The sequence below is a fragment of the Pan paniscus genome, chromosome 8 (assembly GCF_029289425.2).
Source record: "Pan paniscus chromosome 8, NHGRI_mPanPan1-v2.0_pri, whole genome shotgun sequence".
In the NCBI taxonomy this organism is placed as follows: Eukaryota; Metazoa; Chordata; class Mammalia; order Primates; family Hominidae; genus Pan; species Pan paniscus.
The window spans coordinates 56,051,904-56,063,930 of NC_073257.2; the positions used below are offsets into that span (position 1 = coordinate 56,051,904).

The window sequence follows — 12,027 nt, forward strand, 5'->3', positions numbered from 1 at the left end:
GGTATTGTCCAAGGTTTCTCCCCATGTGATAGTCTGAAATATGGCCTCGTGGGAAGGGAAAGACCTGACTGTCCCCCAGCCCGACACCCGTAAAGGGTCTGTGCTGAGGAGGATTAGTAAAAGAGGAAGGAACGCCTCTTGCAGTTGAGACAAGAGGAAGGCATCTGTCTCCTGCCCGTCCCTGGGCAATGGAATGTCTCGGTATAAAACCCGATTGTACGTTCCATCTACTGAGATAGGGAAAAACCGCCTTAGGGCCGGAGGTGGGACCTGCGGGCAGCAACACTGCTGTGTAAAGCATTGAGATGTTTATGTGGATGCACATCTAAAAGCACAGCACTTAATCCTTTACCTTGTCTATGATGCAAAGACCTTTGTTCACGTGTTTGTCTGCTGACCCTCTCCCCACAATTGTCTTGTGACCCTGACACATCCCCCTCTTGGAGAAACACCCACAAATGATCAATAAATACTAAGGGAACTCAGAGGCTGGCGGGATCCTCCATATGCTGAACGCTGGTTCCCTGGGTCCCCTTATTTCTTTCTCTATACTTTGTCTCTGTGTCTTTTTCTTTCCTAAGTCTCTCGTTCCACCTTACGAGAAACACCCACAGGTGTGGAGGGGCAACCCACCCCTACATGGCATCCCCAGTGCACATTCTCCCATTCTAATTCACCAACTGTGGAGGTTCTAAGTTCTAACAATTTCGCCTACTTCAGCATGCCAGGGGCGTCAACCTGCCACCCACCACCAGGGTTAGCGCCAGCAGTGATGTGAAGCAGCTCGCACATCCCACGTGGAGCCTGCTTCCTCCACCTGCCCTGGAACCAAGCCCCTAGGTCAGGTTCTCTGGAAAACTCGAACTGGTCCTGTGCAGGGAGGAGCCACCCCCATGGTAGAGTGAAGGAGACAGGATGCCACAACGGAGGCCTCGCCCGATCCCTGGGGGAGCTCTGGTGCTGGGATGGCTGGTCAGGGACATCCTGCCTTGAGGCAAGGGAACTCTGCCCTTCCAGGCTACTGAAGGTGCCAAGATACCAAAAAGAGGGGCATGACCACGGGCCGCGGGTAATTCCTGCAGGGGACTCAGCTGAGAGCCACCAGTAGCCACTCTTCCCAGTGGCTGTGGGACCGAGTGCCTCAGTCCTGAGAGGATCTTGCCCGTGGGCACAGAGCGCCAGAGACCTTGGAAAGTCCCTCTGAGCACGACTCCTCTGTGCCTAACCCTGAGCAGCTCCAGGGCTCCACCCTAAACTGTGTATTGCTTTGGATGTGCCAGCAGTTCCAAATACTGGGGGGCCAGCCGGGCAGACAGCATCTGGTGTGGAGAGAACAAAGAGTGAAGCTGACTGAGCACACGGTGGATTTGAACTGTTGCATGGGCGGGAGGTGGGGTGGATGAGACAGGGAGGGGTCAGGGGGATGCTATGGCTGGAGCTGAGGTGCTGGACATTATGAGGGGAAGAGGAGGCCATGGGGGAGGTTTTCTGGTGGGGACCAGACATGGCTAGAGCAGTGCTTGAGAAAATTCCACCCAACATAATGGATGTTAAGAGGGGATAATTCTGCATTCCCTGAGCTTTGGCTGTACCAGTGGGGGCAAAAAACCGCTCCAACCTCCAGGAGTGTCAAGAGAGCGACACAGGCACACAAGAGGCAGAAAGGCCTGTACGAGGCCAAGTGCCAGCTAGCTGAGGTCCGAGGCAGGGCCACGTGGAGGGGACCTGCAGGGCTTCCTGGCTAGTGTGTCCAGGGGGCCCTGCCCGAGGGCTGTCCAGTGGGGAGGCGTTGGCCTCATCTCCAACTGTCAGGAAGGGAATGTGACTCTCCAGGAGGAGGAGACTGGCCCAAAGCCACGCAGCCATGCAGCGGTGGGGTCAGGACCTGCACCTGAGTCGGCACTAGAACCACCTCCTTAACCACCAGTCCACACTGCCCACATTGAGGTGGTCAGGAGGTCAGGAACGAGGAGCACCAAGAAGCAGCCTTGACAAAACGGCCCACAGAGATGCCAGGGCTGGGAACCACACTGCTGCAAGAGGACAGAAGGGGAGATGCACGCTGGGAACAGACACTCAGGACGGAAATGTGTCAAGAAGGAAAGAAGAATGCACGCGGCAGCCTGAGGGGCTGGCAGTGTCCGACGGGGCTTGTTACAGAAGTGGGGAGAGAGTCCACGCCAGAGGGGCTGCTGGGGCAGGGGAGGACAATGGGCTCCAGAGGGGCCTTGTGTGTATGGAAGAGAGTCATAAAGACAGGAAGAAAGCCAAGGGGAGGAGCCCCACGGAGAAATAAGATGGGAAATTCATTCAGGGTGGGGTAGGAGAGGGTCAGGGAGAGAGGGAGGACTCCTTTCTGCTTTGGGGTAGAAACGATTAGAGTGGTTTTGTTGTTGTTGTTGTTGTAGTTTTTTTGAGACAGAGTCTTGCTCTGTCGCTCAGGCTGGAGTGCAGTGGCATGATCTCGTCTCACTGCAACCTCCGCCTCCCAGGTTCAAGTGATTCTCCTGCCTCAGCCTCCTGAGTAGCTGGGATTTACAGGCACCCACCACCATGCCCAGCTAATTTTTTGTTTTTTTAGTAGAGACAGGGTTTCACCATGTTGCCCAGCCTGGTCTCAAACTCCTGAGCTCAGGCAATCTGCCTGCCTCTGTCCCGAAAAGTACTAGGATTACAGGCGTAAGCCACCACGCCCAGCCTACAATTAGAGTTTTTTTAAGTGCTGGGGTAGGAGGCAGTAGACAGGAGCCCCGGCCATGGGAGAGGCTGGCCTGGGGCATTGTGTGGGGCAATGAAAATGCTACGGGTAGAATTAGGCGGGAAGGAAGAGAAGTGTGGCAGAATTCCATTCTAAAACAGGATAGTTAGGGAAGGTTTCACAGGCGATATTAGAGGAAGATGTGAAGGTGCTGAGCTATCAAGGGTGGGAACCAGTGTCAACACTCTACAGGCAGGAGAGGTCTGGTGCTCTTGGTGCCTGGTGCTATGGCTGGAAAAGCAAGTGCAGCTGGAACAGAGTGGACAAGGGCGAGAGGAAGAAGTGAAGGCAGAGAGGGGACAACAAACTTCACACAGGGTCGTGGGAAATACCGTGCAGACTCCGGGTTGGATTCTGAGGCAAGTTGGTGCCCTCAGAAGGTTTGCAGCTGAGGAGGGACACGGGTGGGGATGACTGAGCTGCTGTTGACTTGGCTGACAAGTGAATGAGGAGAGCAAGTGCGCATGCAGGGAGTCCGGTCAGGAGGCTACGGCAGGAACCAGTGGGAATGCAGGAAGCACGGACTGTGACTCATATTTCTGGAAGTACCTGCAGCCTTGACAAGAAGTATTTGCTTGTGGGTGGTGTGCTGGGTGTGAGAGATGAGGCGTTCGCAAGAATCCTGGCTAGGTGAATGGGATGACTGGTTTGAAGGAGATCAGTGGCTGTACATTCAGCTCAAGGTGTCTAGGAGATGTCCAAGTGGATATGTTGGGGGAACAAATGCATTAGAGCCTGGGGTTGAGGAGAAAGGCCCAGGATATGAGGAGCATTTGGGAACTGTGTGCCTTCAGGAAGAAGGGATGAGGTCACCAATGGCAGTGGATGTTTTAGAGAAAAGTTCCAACCCTGACAATCCCGGGGGGCATTTCAACATTAAAAGATTGGGACAGTGATGAGGAACTAGTGAAGAGACCAAGGGCTGGTCAGCGAGTTAAGAGAACCATGGGACAGAGGTGCTGGAGGCCAATAAAAAAATATTTCAGGCCAACGGCAGTGGCTCATGCCTGTAATTCCAGCACTTTGGGAGGCCAAGGTGGGCGAATCACTTGAGGTCAGGAGTTCCAGACCAGCCTGGCCAACATGGTGAAACCCCGTCTCTACTAAAAATACAAAAAATCAGCTGGGTGTGGTGGCACACGCCTATAATCCCAGTTACTCAGGAGGTTGAGGCAGGAGAATCACTTGAACCCGGGAGGCGGAGGTTGCAATGAGCCGAGATCACGCCACTGCACCCCAGCCTGCATGACAGAGCAAGACTCCATCTCAAAAAACAAACAATTTCAGAAAGAAATGATCAACCATGATATGGCCGGGTGGAAAAGGCAGGTGGAGTTGGAGGGAAAGGAGGGAGAGTGACTTAGGGTGGGAGGAGAGAAAGTGGAAACAATGAAGGTGGACAACTCAGCGTGACTTTGCTGTTAAGGGGCACAAAGCACTGAGGTGGTCGTTGCAAATGGAAGTGGGGTCAAGAGAGGGTTTTAGGAGAGAACCGTGCTGTATGGAGGGAAAGAAGGTTGGCATTCCCCTTGACAGGGATGGAAGAGGCCCTCAGGCCTGACAACACACACAGGGTTAAGGTGCTCCCACCTACTTCTGGCATCTAACCCTCGTTTTTTAAATCTTTTTTTTTTTTTTTTTTTTTTTTTTATATGAGGAGCATTTGGGAACCGTGTGCCTTCAGGAAGAAGGGATGAGGTCACCAATGGGAGTGGATGTTTTAGAGACAATTTCCAACCCTGACAATCCCAGTGCAGTGGCCCCATCTCAGCTCACTGCAACCTCCGCCTCCCAGGTTCAAGCGATTCTCCTGCCTCGGCCTCCTGAGTAGCTGGGATTGCAGGCGTCCGCCACCAAGTCTGGCTAATTTTTGTATTTTTAGTAGAGACAAGGTTTCACCATTTTGGCCAGGCCAATCTCGAACTCCTGACCTCAAGTGATCCGTCCGCCTTGGTCTCCCAAAGTGCTGGGATTACAGGCGTGAGCCATAGCGCCCAGCCTTTAAATCTTTTAAAAACTAAAAATTAAAAAAGAGAAAGAGAAAAAATCAGCATGTTTCCACGCGGGGGGCACCGTCTCCGTACCCCCGGGAGACGCGCAGGAAGGACATCCTGGAGTGAGGAGACTGGGGAGACCTGAAGGAGTGGAGGGCAGGGAGGGAGGGAGGCTGCGCGGACGGTGGCGCGAGAAGCTCACCGCGTGGTGCACAGGACGACGGGCTGGGCCGGAGCCAGAGGCAGGAAGGTGGGCAGAGGCTGCAGCGGGCCAGTAGGAGCGCTCCTGATAGCTGCTCTCAGGAGAAACCAAGGCCGAGTGTGCAGAGTCGGGCAGGAAGACGCCTTGAGAGAGTGGCTGACGCAAGCCAGCAGAGGGTGTCGGGGACAGCGTGTGCGGGCTGCCATGCGCTCGGGTGCTGCGCAGGGTGGAGTCCTGGGGCTTGGCCCATGGAGTGGTGTCGCGCCCAGGGTTAAGGGGGTGCAGGCGGTGAGAGCAACGGAGCCCAGGCTGGTCCGGCCCTGCCAGGCTAAGCTCGGGGGCTCCCCCCCGTCCCCCCAGTGCCTGCTGCGCTGGGCCCAGGCCGCCCGTGCCCTGCCAGGCCCTCCGGCCCTCCACCCTCCACCCCAGGGCCTGCTCCTCACCCCAGGGTTCCATCTCCCTAGTTTCCACCAGAGACTGGGTACGTGGGGGCGCTGGCAAGGCGAAGGAGGAGGCCTGTTTATCGTCACCATGGAGACGGTGGCGGGGTGGGTCACCAAGCTTGGTGGGCCCGGGGCGAGGCCGGGGAAAGGCTGCTTTGCCCCCAGCCCTCCCTTCTCCTACCCCCACCCCTTGTCCTGGGCCCGCCAGGCCCGTGAGCCCGCTTCAGGAGGAGCAAATACCCGGCTCCGACCTGCAGAACCGCCCGGGGATAGAGTGCGGTCTGTGATAATTAACACAGAAAATTAACACATCTTATTCTAGTTTATTTCTGTGCTCACGTAAATAGTGAATGATTTAGAATCCTACCACAGTGTGACAGTGTCCGCTTTCACACCCTCGTTTGGTTCTGACGCACTCCCGGCGTAGGAAGTTCTGGTGGGTGCCAGATGGTTCTGAGTTAACCTTTTCCAGTTGGTGGCACTTTGTCCCCGATCTCATTTCACCCTCAGGACAGTGCTGTGGAGGGGTCGCTAAGAGTCCGAATCAGCAGGTGGGCACTGGTAATAATACCAGTAATAAGAACCAACACAGGACAGCAGGTCTGTCCAGCTCCACCCTCTGCTACTTTTTTTTTTTTTTTTGAGACACGGTCTGGCTCTGTCCCCGAGGCTGGAGTGCAGTGGTGGGATCTCAGTTCACTGCAACCTCCACCTCCCAGGCTCAAGCGATCCTTCCGCCTCAGCCTTCTAAGTAGCTGGGACCACAGGCAGGCACCGCTGTCTAACTAATTTTTGTATTCTTTCTAGAGATAGGGTTCCGAGATATTGCCCAGTCTTAAACCCTGGTCTTAAACCCTGGGCTCAAGCAATGCGCCCTTCTCGGCCTCCAAAGTACTGGGATTACAGGCGTGAGCCACCAAATCCGGCCTATTATGTCATTTTTACAGTTGCCATTTTCCCCCAAATGTATAGAAAACAATGTGCCTCATATTTCACAAATGTTGGTATCTTCCCAGCACCGTGAGCAGGGCACTGTCCACAGTGGGTCAGGCCGAGTTGGTCCCCGCAGCGCTGATTCTGTTGACCCTAATGGCAGCAAGCAGAGGGCAGTTTATTGGTGTCTGGCCCTCTGTGTCCCTAGTAGAAGCCCCTGCAAGCTGCAGCCTTCCATTCCAAGGCTCTGGGCCTCTGGAGGTGGAGTTCTCTCAGCTGGCCCCGGGAGACAGCGCAGTGGCCCGAACTCTGGCTCATCAGGTCAGGGAAAGAAAATCACCCTCAGAATCTCTCATCTCTGGCCAGCGTTCTTCCTGGTGACTGAGTCACAACTGTCCTGTTCCCCATGGGTGTGGTCATGGCATAGTGCCTATGGGTGGTTTTTCCTCTGGAGTCTCCCCAGGACTCTTGTGACCCAGAAGTGCACATCACACGCGTGCTGTGCACAGGCCCCTCGTCCTCAGTGGCACCCTGAGATCAGGCAATGGGCAGGCGTTTATAAATGTGCAGCTGCTTCAACCCGGCACCAGAATGGCTGTGGTGTGTGTGAGGCACTGCTCCTTCCAAGAGCTTTCAGATTTGGGGTGAGGTGTACAGAGGAAGCAGCCACCTGTCACAGAAGACAGAGTAGTAAAGTTAAGAGAAAAGTGTGTCCAGGCACAGTGGCTCATGCCTATAATCCCAGCACTTTGGGAGGCTAAGGCAGGAAAATCACCTGAAGTCAGGAATTCAAGACCAGCCTGGGCACCATAGTGAGACCCTGTCACTGCAAAAAAAATTTTTTTTTACCTTAGCCAGGCATGGTGGTGCATGCCTATTGTGCAGCAACTGGGCAGGCTGAAGCAGAAGGATCTCTTGAGCCCAGGAGTTTTAGGCTCCAGTGAGCTGTGATCACACCACTGCACTCCAGCCTGGGTGACAGAACAAAGACCCTGTCTCAAAAAAAATTACAGAAAGGTATAGACAAACAGCTGAGGAGTGTGAGATCCCAGCAGTCAGGAGGCTTTCCTGAGAAGGGAAAATTGGCCCTGGGCTCTGGAGAAGACATGGAACTTCTGATGCGGGATGGTAAAAGGTATGGGCACTGCCAAAATCCCCCCTGGACTCCCCCAGCATCCCCTCTGTCCCTGCCTCCTCGCTCCTCCTGCTTTGAAGCTGAGCTGGCATTTGCTTCTCTGTCTCATCACTCTCTTTTCTTTATTCAAGAAAAGCTGGCCGGGCACGGTGGCTCATGCCTGTAATCCCAGCACTTTGGGAGGCCGAGGCGGGCGGATCACAAGGTCAGGAGATCGAGACCATCCTGGCCAACACGGTGAAACCCTGTCTCTAATAAAATTACAAAAAAATTAGCCAGGCATGTGGCAGGCACCTGTAGTCCCAGCTATTCAGGAGGCTGAGGCAGGAGAATAGCGTGAACCCGGGAGGCGGAGCTTGCAGTGAGCCGAGATCGTACCACTGCACTCCAGCCTGGGTGACAGTCTCAAAAAAAAAAAAAAAGAAAAAAAGAGTGTTGGCCAGGCGTGGTGGCTCACGCCTGTAATCCCAGCACTTTGGTAGGCCAAGGCAGGCGGATCATGAAGTCAGGAGCACGAGACCAGCCTGATCAATATGGTGAAACCCTGTCACTACTAAAAATACAAAAATTAGCCAGGTGTGGTGGCACACATCTGTAATCCCAGCTACTCAGGAGGCTGAGGCAGGAAAATCACTTGAACCTGGGAGGCTGAGGTTGCAGTGAGGTGAGATCACGCCAATGCACTCCAGCCTGTAGGACAGAGCAAGGCTCCATCTCAAAAAAAAAAAAAAATCCAAAAATAAACAAGAAAACATTAATAGTAGCATTAAGAAGAATAATAGTCTCAGCCGGGCACAGCAGCTCAAGCCTGTAATCCCAGCATTTTGGGAGGCTGAGGCAGGCAGATCACCTGAGGTCAGGAGTTCGAGACCAACCTAGCCAACATAGTGAAACCTTGTCTCTACTAAAAATACAAAAATTAGCCGGGCATGGTGGTGGGTGTCTGTAGTCCCAGCTACTCAGGGGGCTGAGGCAGGAGAATCACTTGAACCCAGGAAGCAGAGGTTGTAGTGAGCAGAGATCACGCCATTGCACTCCAGCTTGGGGGATAAGAGTAAAACTGCATCTCAAAAAAAAAAAAAGAGGAGTCTTAGGAGTAAATTTAACAAAATAATTGCAAAATGTGTACTCTGAAAAATACAAAACATTGTTGAAAGAAATTAAAGTGCTAAATAAATAAATAAGGTTGGGTGTGGTGGCTCACACCTATGGTTCCATCTACTCAAGAGGCTGAGGTGGGAGGATCACTTGACCCTGGGAGGTTGAAGCTGCAGTAAGCCATGATCACACTACTGCACTCCAGCCTGAGTGACAGAATGAGACCTTGTCTCAAAATAAAAAAGTTAAATGCCGGGCACAGTGGCTCACTCCTGTAATCCTAGCACTTTGGGAAGTCGTAGGCAGGCGGATCACCAGAGATCAGGAGTTCAAGACCAGACTGGCTAACATGGTGAAACCCTATCTCTACTAAAAATACAAAAATTAGCCAGGCATGGTGGCAGTTGCCTGTAATCCCAGTTACTCAGGAAGCTGAGGCAGGAGAATTGCTTGAACCTGGGAGGCGGAGATTGCAGTGAGCCAAGAGTGCGCCATTGCACTCCAGCCTGGGTGACAGAGCAAGACTTTGGCTGGGTGCAGTGGCTCACGCCTGTAATCCCAGCATTTTGGGAGGCCGAGGCGGGTAGATCACCTGAGGTCAGGAGTTTGAGACCAGCCTGGCCAACATGATGAAACCTCGTCTCTACTAAAAATACAAAAAAAAAAATTAGCTGGGCATAGTGGTAGGCACCTGTAATCCCAGCTACTCAGGAGGCTGAAGCAGGAGAATTGCTTGAACCCAGGAGGTAGAGGTTGCAGTGAGCCGAGATCGCGCCATTGCACTCCAGCCTGGGCAACAAGAGCAGAACTCTGTCTCAAAATAATAATAATAAAATAAAAATAAAAAAGTTAGAAGTATGGTGTGTATATATATATATACACACACACACTCATACAAACACACACACACACATATATGTACATGTATAGTATCAGCCATGAGGTCCTGCCAGAAGATGAGGGCTCCTAATGCCACTTCCCAACACAAGAGTTCAGTGCCCACATATGCAAGGCTGAGAGCCTCACAAAGAGCAGGGCAAGGTACACACATCAGTGATATAAAGCATATAGGATACAATATATTTATACAACATGGAGGGGATTTACATGCTATCTATGCAAGAAAGGTATTACACATCTATCTTCCTACACGTAGAAATGTAGAGTAGTTTAGTAATCACCATGCATAAATACATAGAATGGATAACTATAGTGGTTACATAAATATTGAAAGAATGATGAAAAAATGTAGAATAGTGCTAAAATTAATTCTAAGTGGAGAAATGATATAGATATAGATATGCAAATATACACACATATGTCTCTCTGTAAATTGGTAAAGTTATACATTTGCATATATATATATAGGAGTTGGATAAATATAATGTTTAAAGGGACACTATTTATAGAAATACTATAAAGCATGGGGCACAGTGGCCTGCACTGTAGTCCCAGACTTGGGAAGCCAACCTGGGAGGATCGCTTGAGCCTAGGAGTTTGAGACCAGCCTGGGCAACATAACAAGAACTTGTCTCAAGAAAAAAAAGAAAGGCCGGGCGCGGTGGCTCACGCTTGTAATCCCAGCACTTTGGGAGGCCGAGGCGGGTGGATCACGAGGTCAGGAGATCGAGACCACGGTGAAACCCCGTCTCTACTAAAAACACAAAAAAATTAGCCGGGCGTGGTGGCAGGCGCCTGTAGTCCCAGCTACTCGGAGAGGCTGAGGCAGGAGAATGGCGTGAGCCCGGGAGGCGGAGCTTGCAGTGAGCTGAGACTGCGCCACTGTACTCCAGCCTGGGTGACAGAGCGAGACTCCGTCTCAAAAAAAAAAAAAAAAGAAAAGAAAAGAAATAAAAGAAAAAGGTAAAAAATACCATATATTCACTTTTTTTTTTTTTTTTTTTTTTTGAGACAGAGTCTCACTCTGTCACCCAGGCTGGAGTGCAGTGGCATGATCTTGGCTCACTGCAACCTCCACCTCCCGAGTTCAAGCGATTCCCCTGCCTCAGTCTCCCAAGTAGCTGGGATTGCAGGTGCCCACCACCAAGCCCAGCTAATTTCTGTATTTTTAGTAGAGACGGGGTTTCACCATGTTGGCCAGGCTGGTCTCGAACTCTGGACCTCAGGTGATCCACCCGCCTCAGCCTCCCAAAGTGCTGGGATTACAGGCGTGAGCAACCGTACCCAGCCACACATTTCTTGATAGATAAGATACATAAAGTTATTCAATAAATGTATATCCAGATACTTAATGGTTAGGGAAGCTTAGTTAAGGCACCTGGACACCAGGAAAACATGTTTTCCCACCAAAAGCTCCAGATGGTCCTGTCCGGTCCTGTCGAGTCCTGTATCAAGATGCCAGTGGGGAAACTGAGTGCCTGTTGAGGCAGGCACCCAGGAGGCAGCACAGCCAGTGAGGAGAAGGGAAGGGATATACAGGAATGTGAAGTTTATGGTATTCGAGGTGCACTGAGCACGCTGTGTACGAAGGGCTGGCCTAAGCCCTGCAGGGGCATTATTCATCTCATCTTCTCTACCCTGAGATGGATGATACCATCATCCCCAAGTTATAGTAGAGGAATCCAGGGCCCAACAAAGAAAAGCTGCCACACCAGCAACTTTATAAACCTTTACAATGATGTGAGAATTTGTGGGCTAGTCCAGATTTTTAAAGAAAACTTCAAGTTTGAGCAAATTTGCAGACACCCAAAATCTACTCTCCCTAACCTGGAAGTGTCTCTGCAAAAATAAAAACAAATAAAAAGTAAAATGTTATGACAATTAGTGGACTAGTCCGGATTTTTAAAGAAAACTTCAGGCTTGAGCAAACTTGCAGACACCCAAAATCTACTTCCTGTATCCTGAGAGTCTGCACCAGGGAGAGCAGTGGGGAGGGTGGAACTGATGCCGAACTGTCCTAGACCGCCCCCTTCTGGCCAGAGGAGGTGGGCTCAGCTGTCTCCATGAACAAAAACCGCCCTCTCTTGGCTAGAGGCAGAGGCCAGTCCTCAATAAGGGCCCTGTGTGTGTGTGACAAGATGCACTAACCACTCGCTTCGTGCCTAGTGGGGCTGTGGCCAGGGTGGGGCGTTGCTGGCTTGGCCTGGAGAGGGGACACAAAGGGACACATCTGAAGCCACAGAAATTTCAGAAACAAGCAAATGCAGGGTCACTGGGAGACACCTGGACACTGCAAAGATGCAGAGATAAAGAAGGAAACAACAGTTCAGCAGAGGGAGAGAGAGAGACGGAGCAAGGACAGGGAGAGAGACACCCAGAGAGAGATAGAGAGATTCTCCCAGACGATACCAACCAAGCCAGAGAGATGCGGAAGGACTGAGATACACAGAAGCCGCCCCCGCCCCGGCCCTGCACCCCAAGACATGGTGGAAAAGGAAGCATCTTCTCTGACCTGAGCTGAGACAGGCAGGGAGCCCCTAGCAGGAAGAGCTCTTCCCTTCCCC

General features: G+C 52.0%; 1 non-coding gene across 1 annotated transcript; it reads left to right on the forward strand.

Annotated features, from left to right (window-relative positions):
* The first annotated feature begins 4,252 nt into the window (after nt 1–4,252).
* LOC112441088 (U6atac minor spliceosomal RNA) lies at nt 4,253–4,377 on the forward strand. Its single transcript, XR_003029065.1, has one exon. It is a non-coding gene; the product is annotated as a U6atac minor spliceosomal RNA (small nuclear RNA).
* The last annotated feature ends 7,650 nt before the right edge of the window (nt 4,378–12,027 follow it).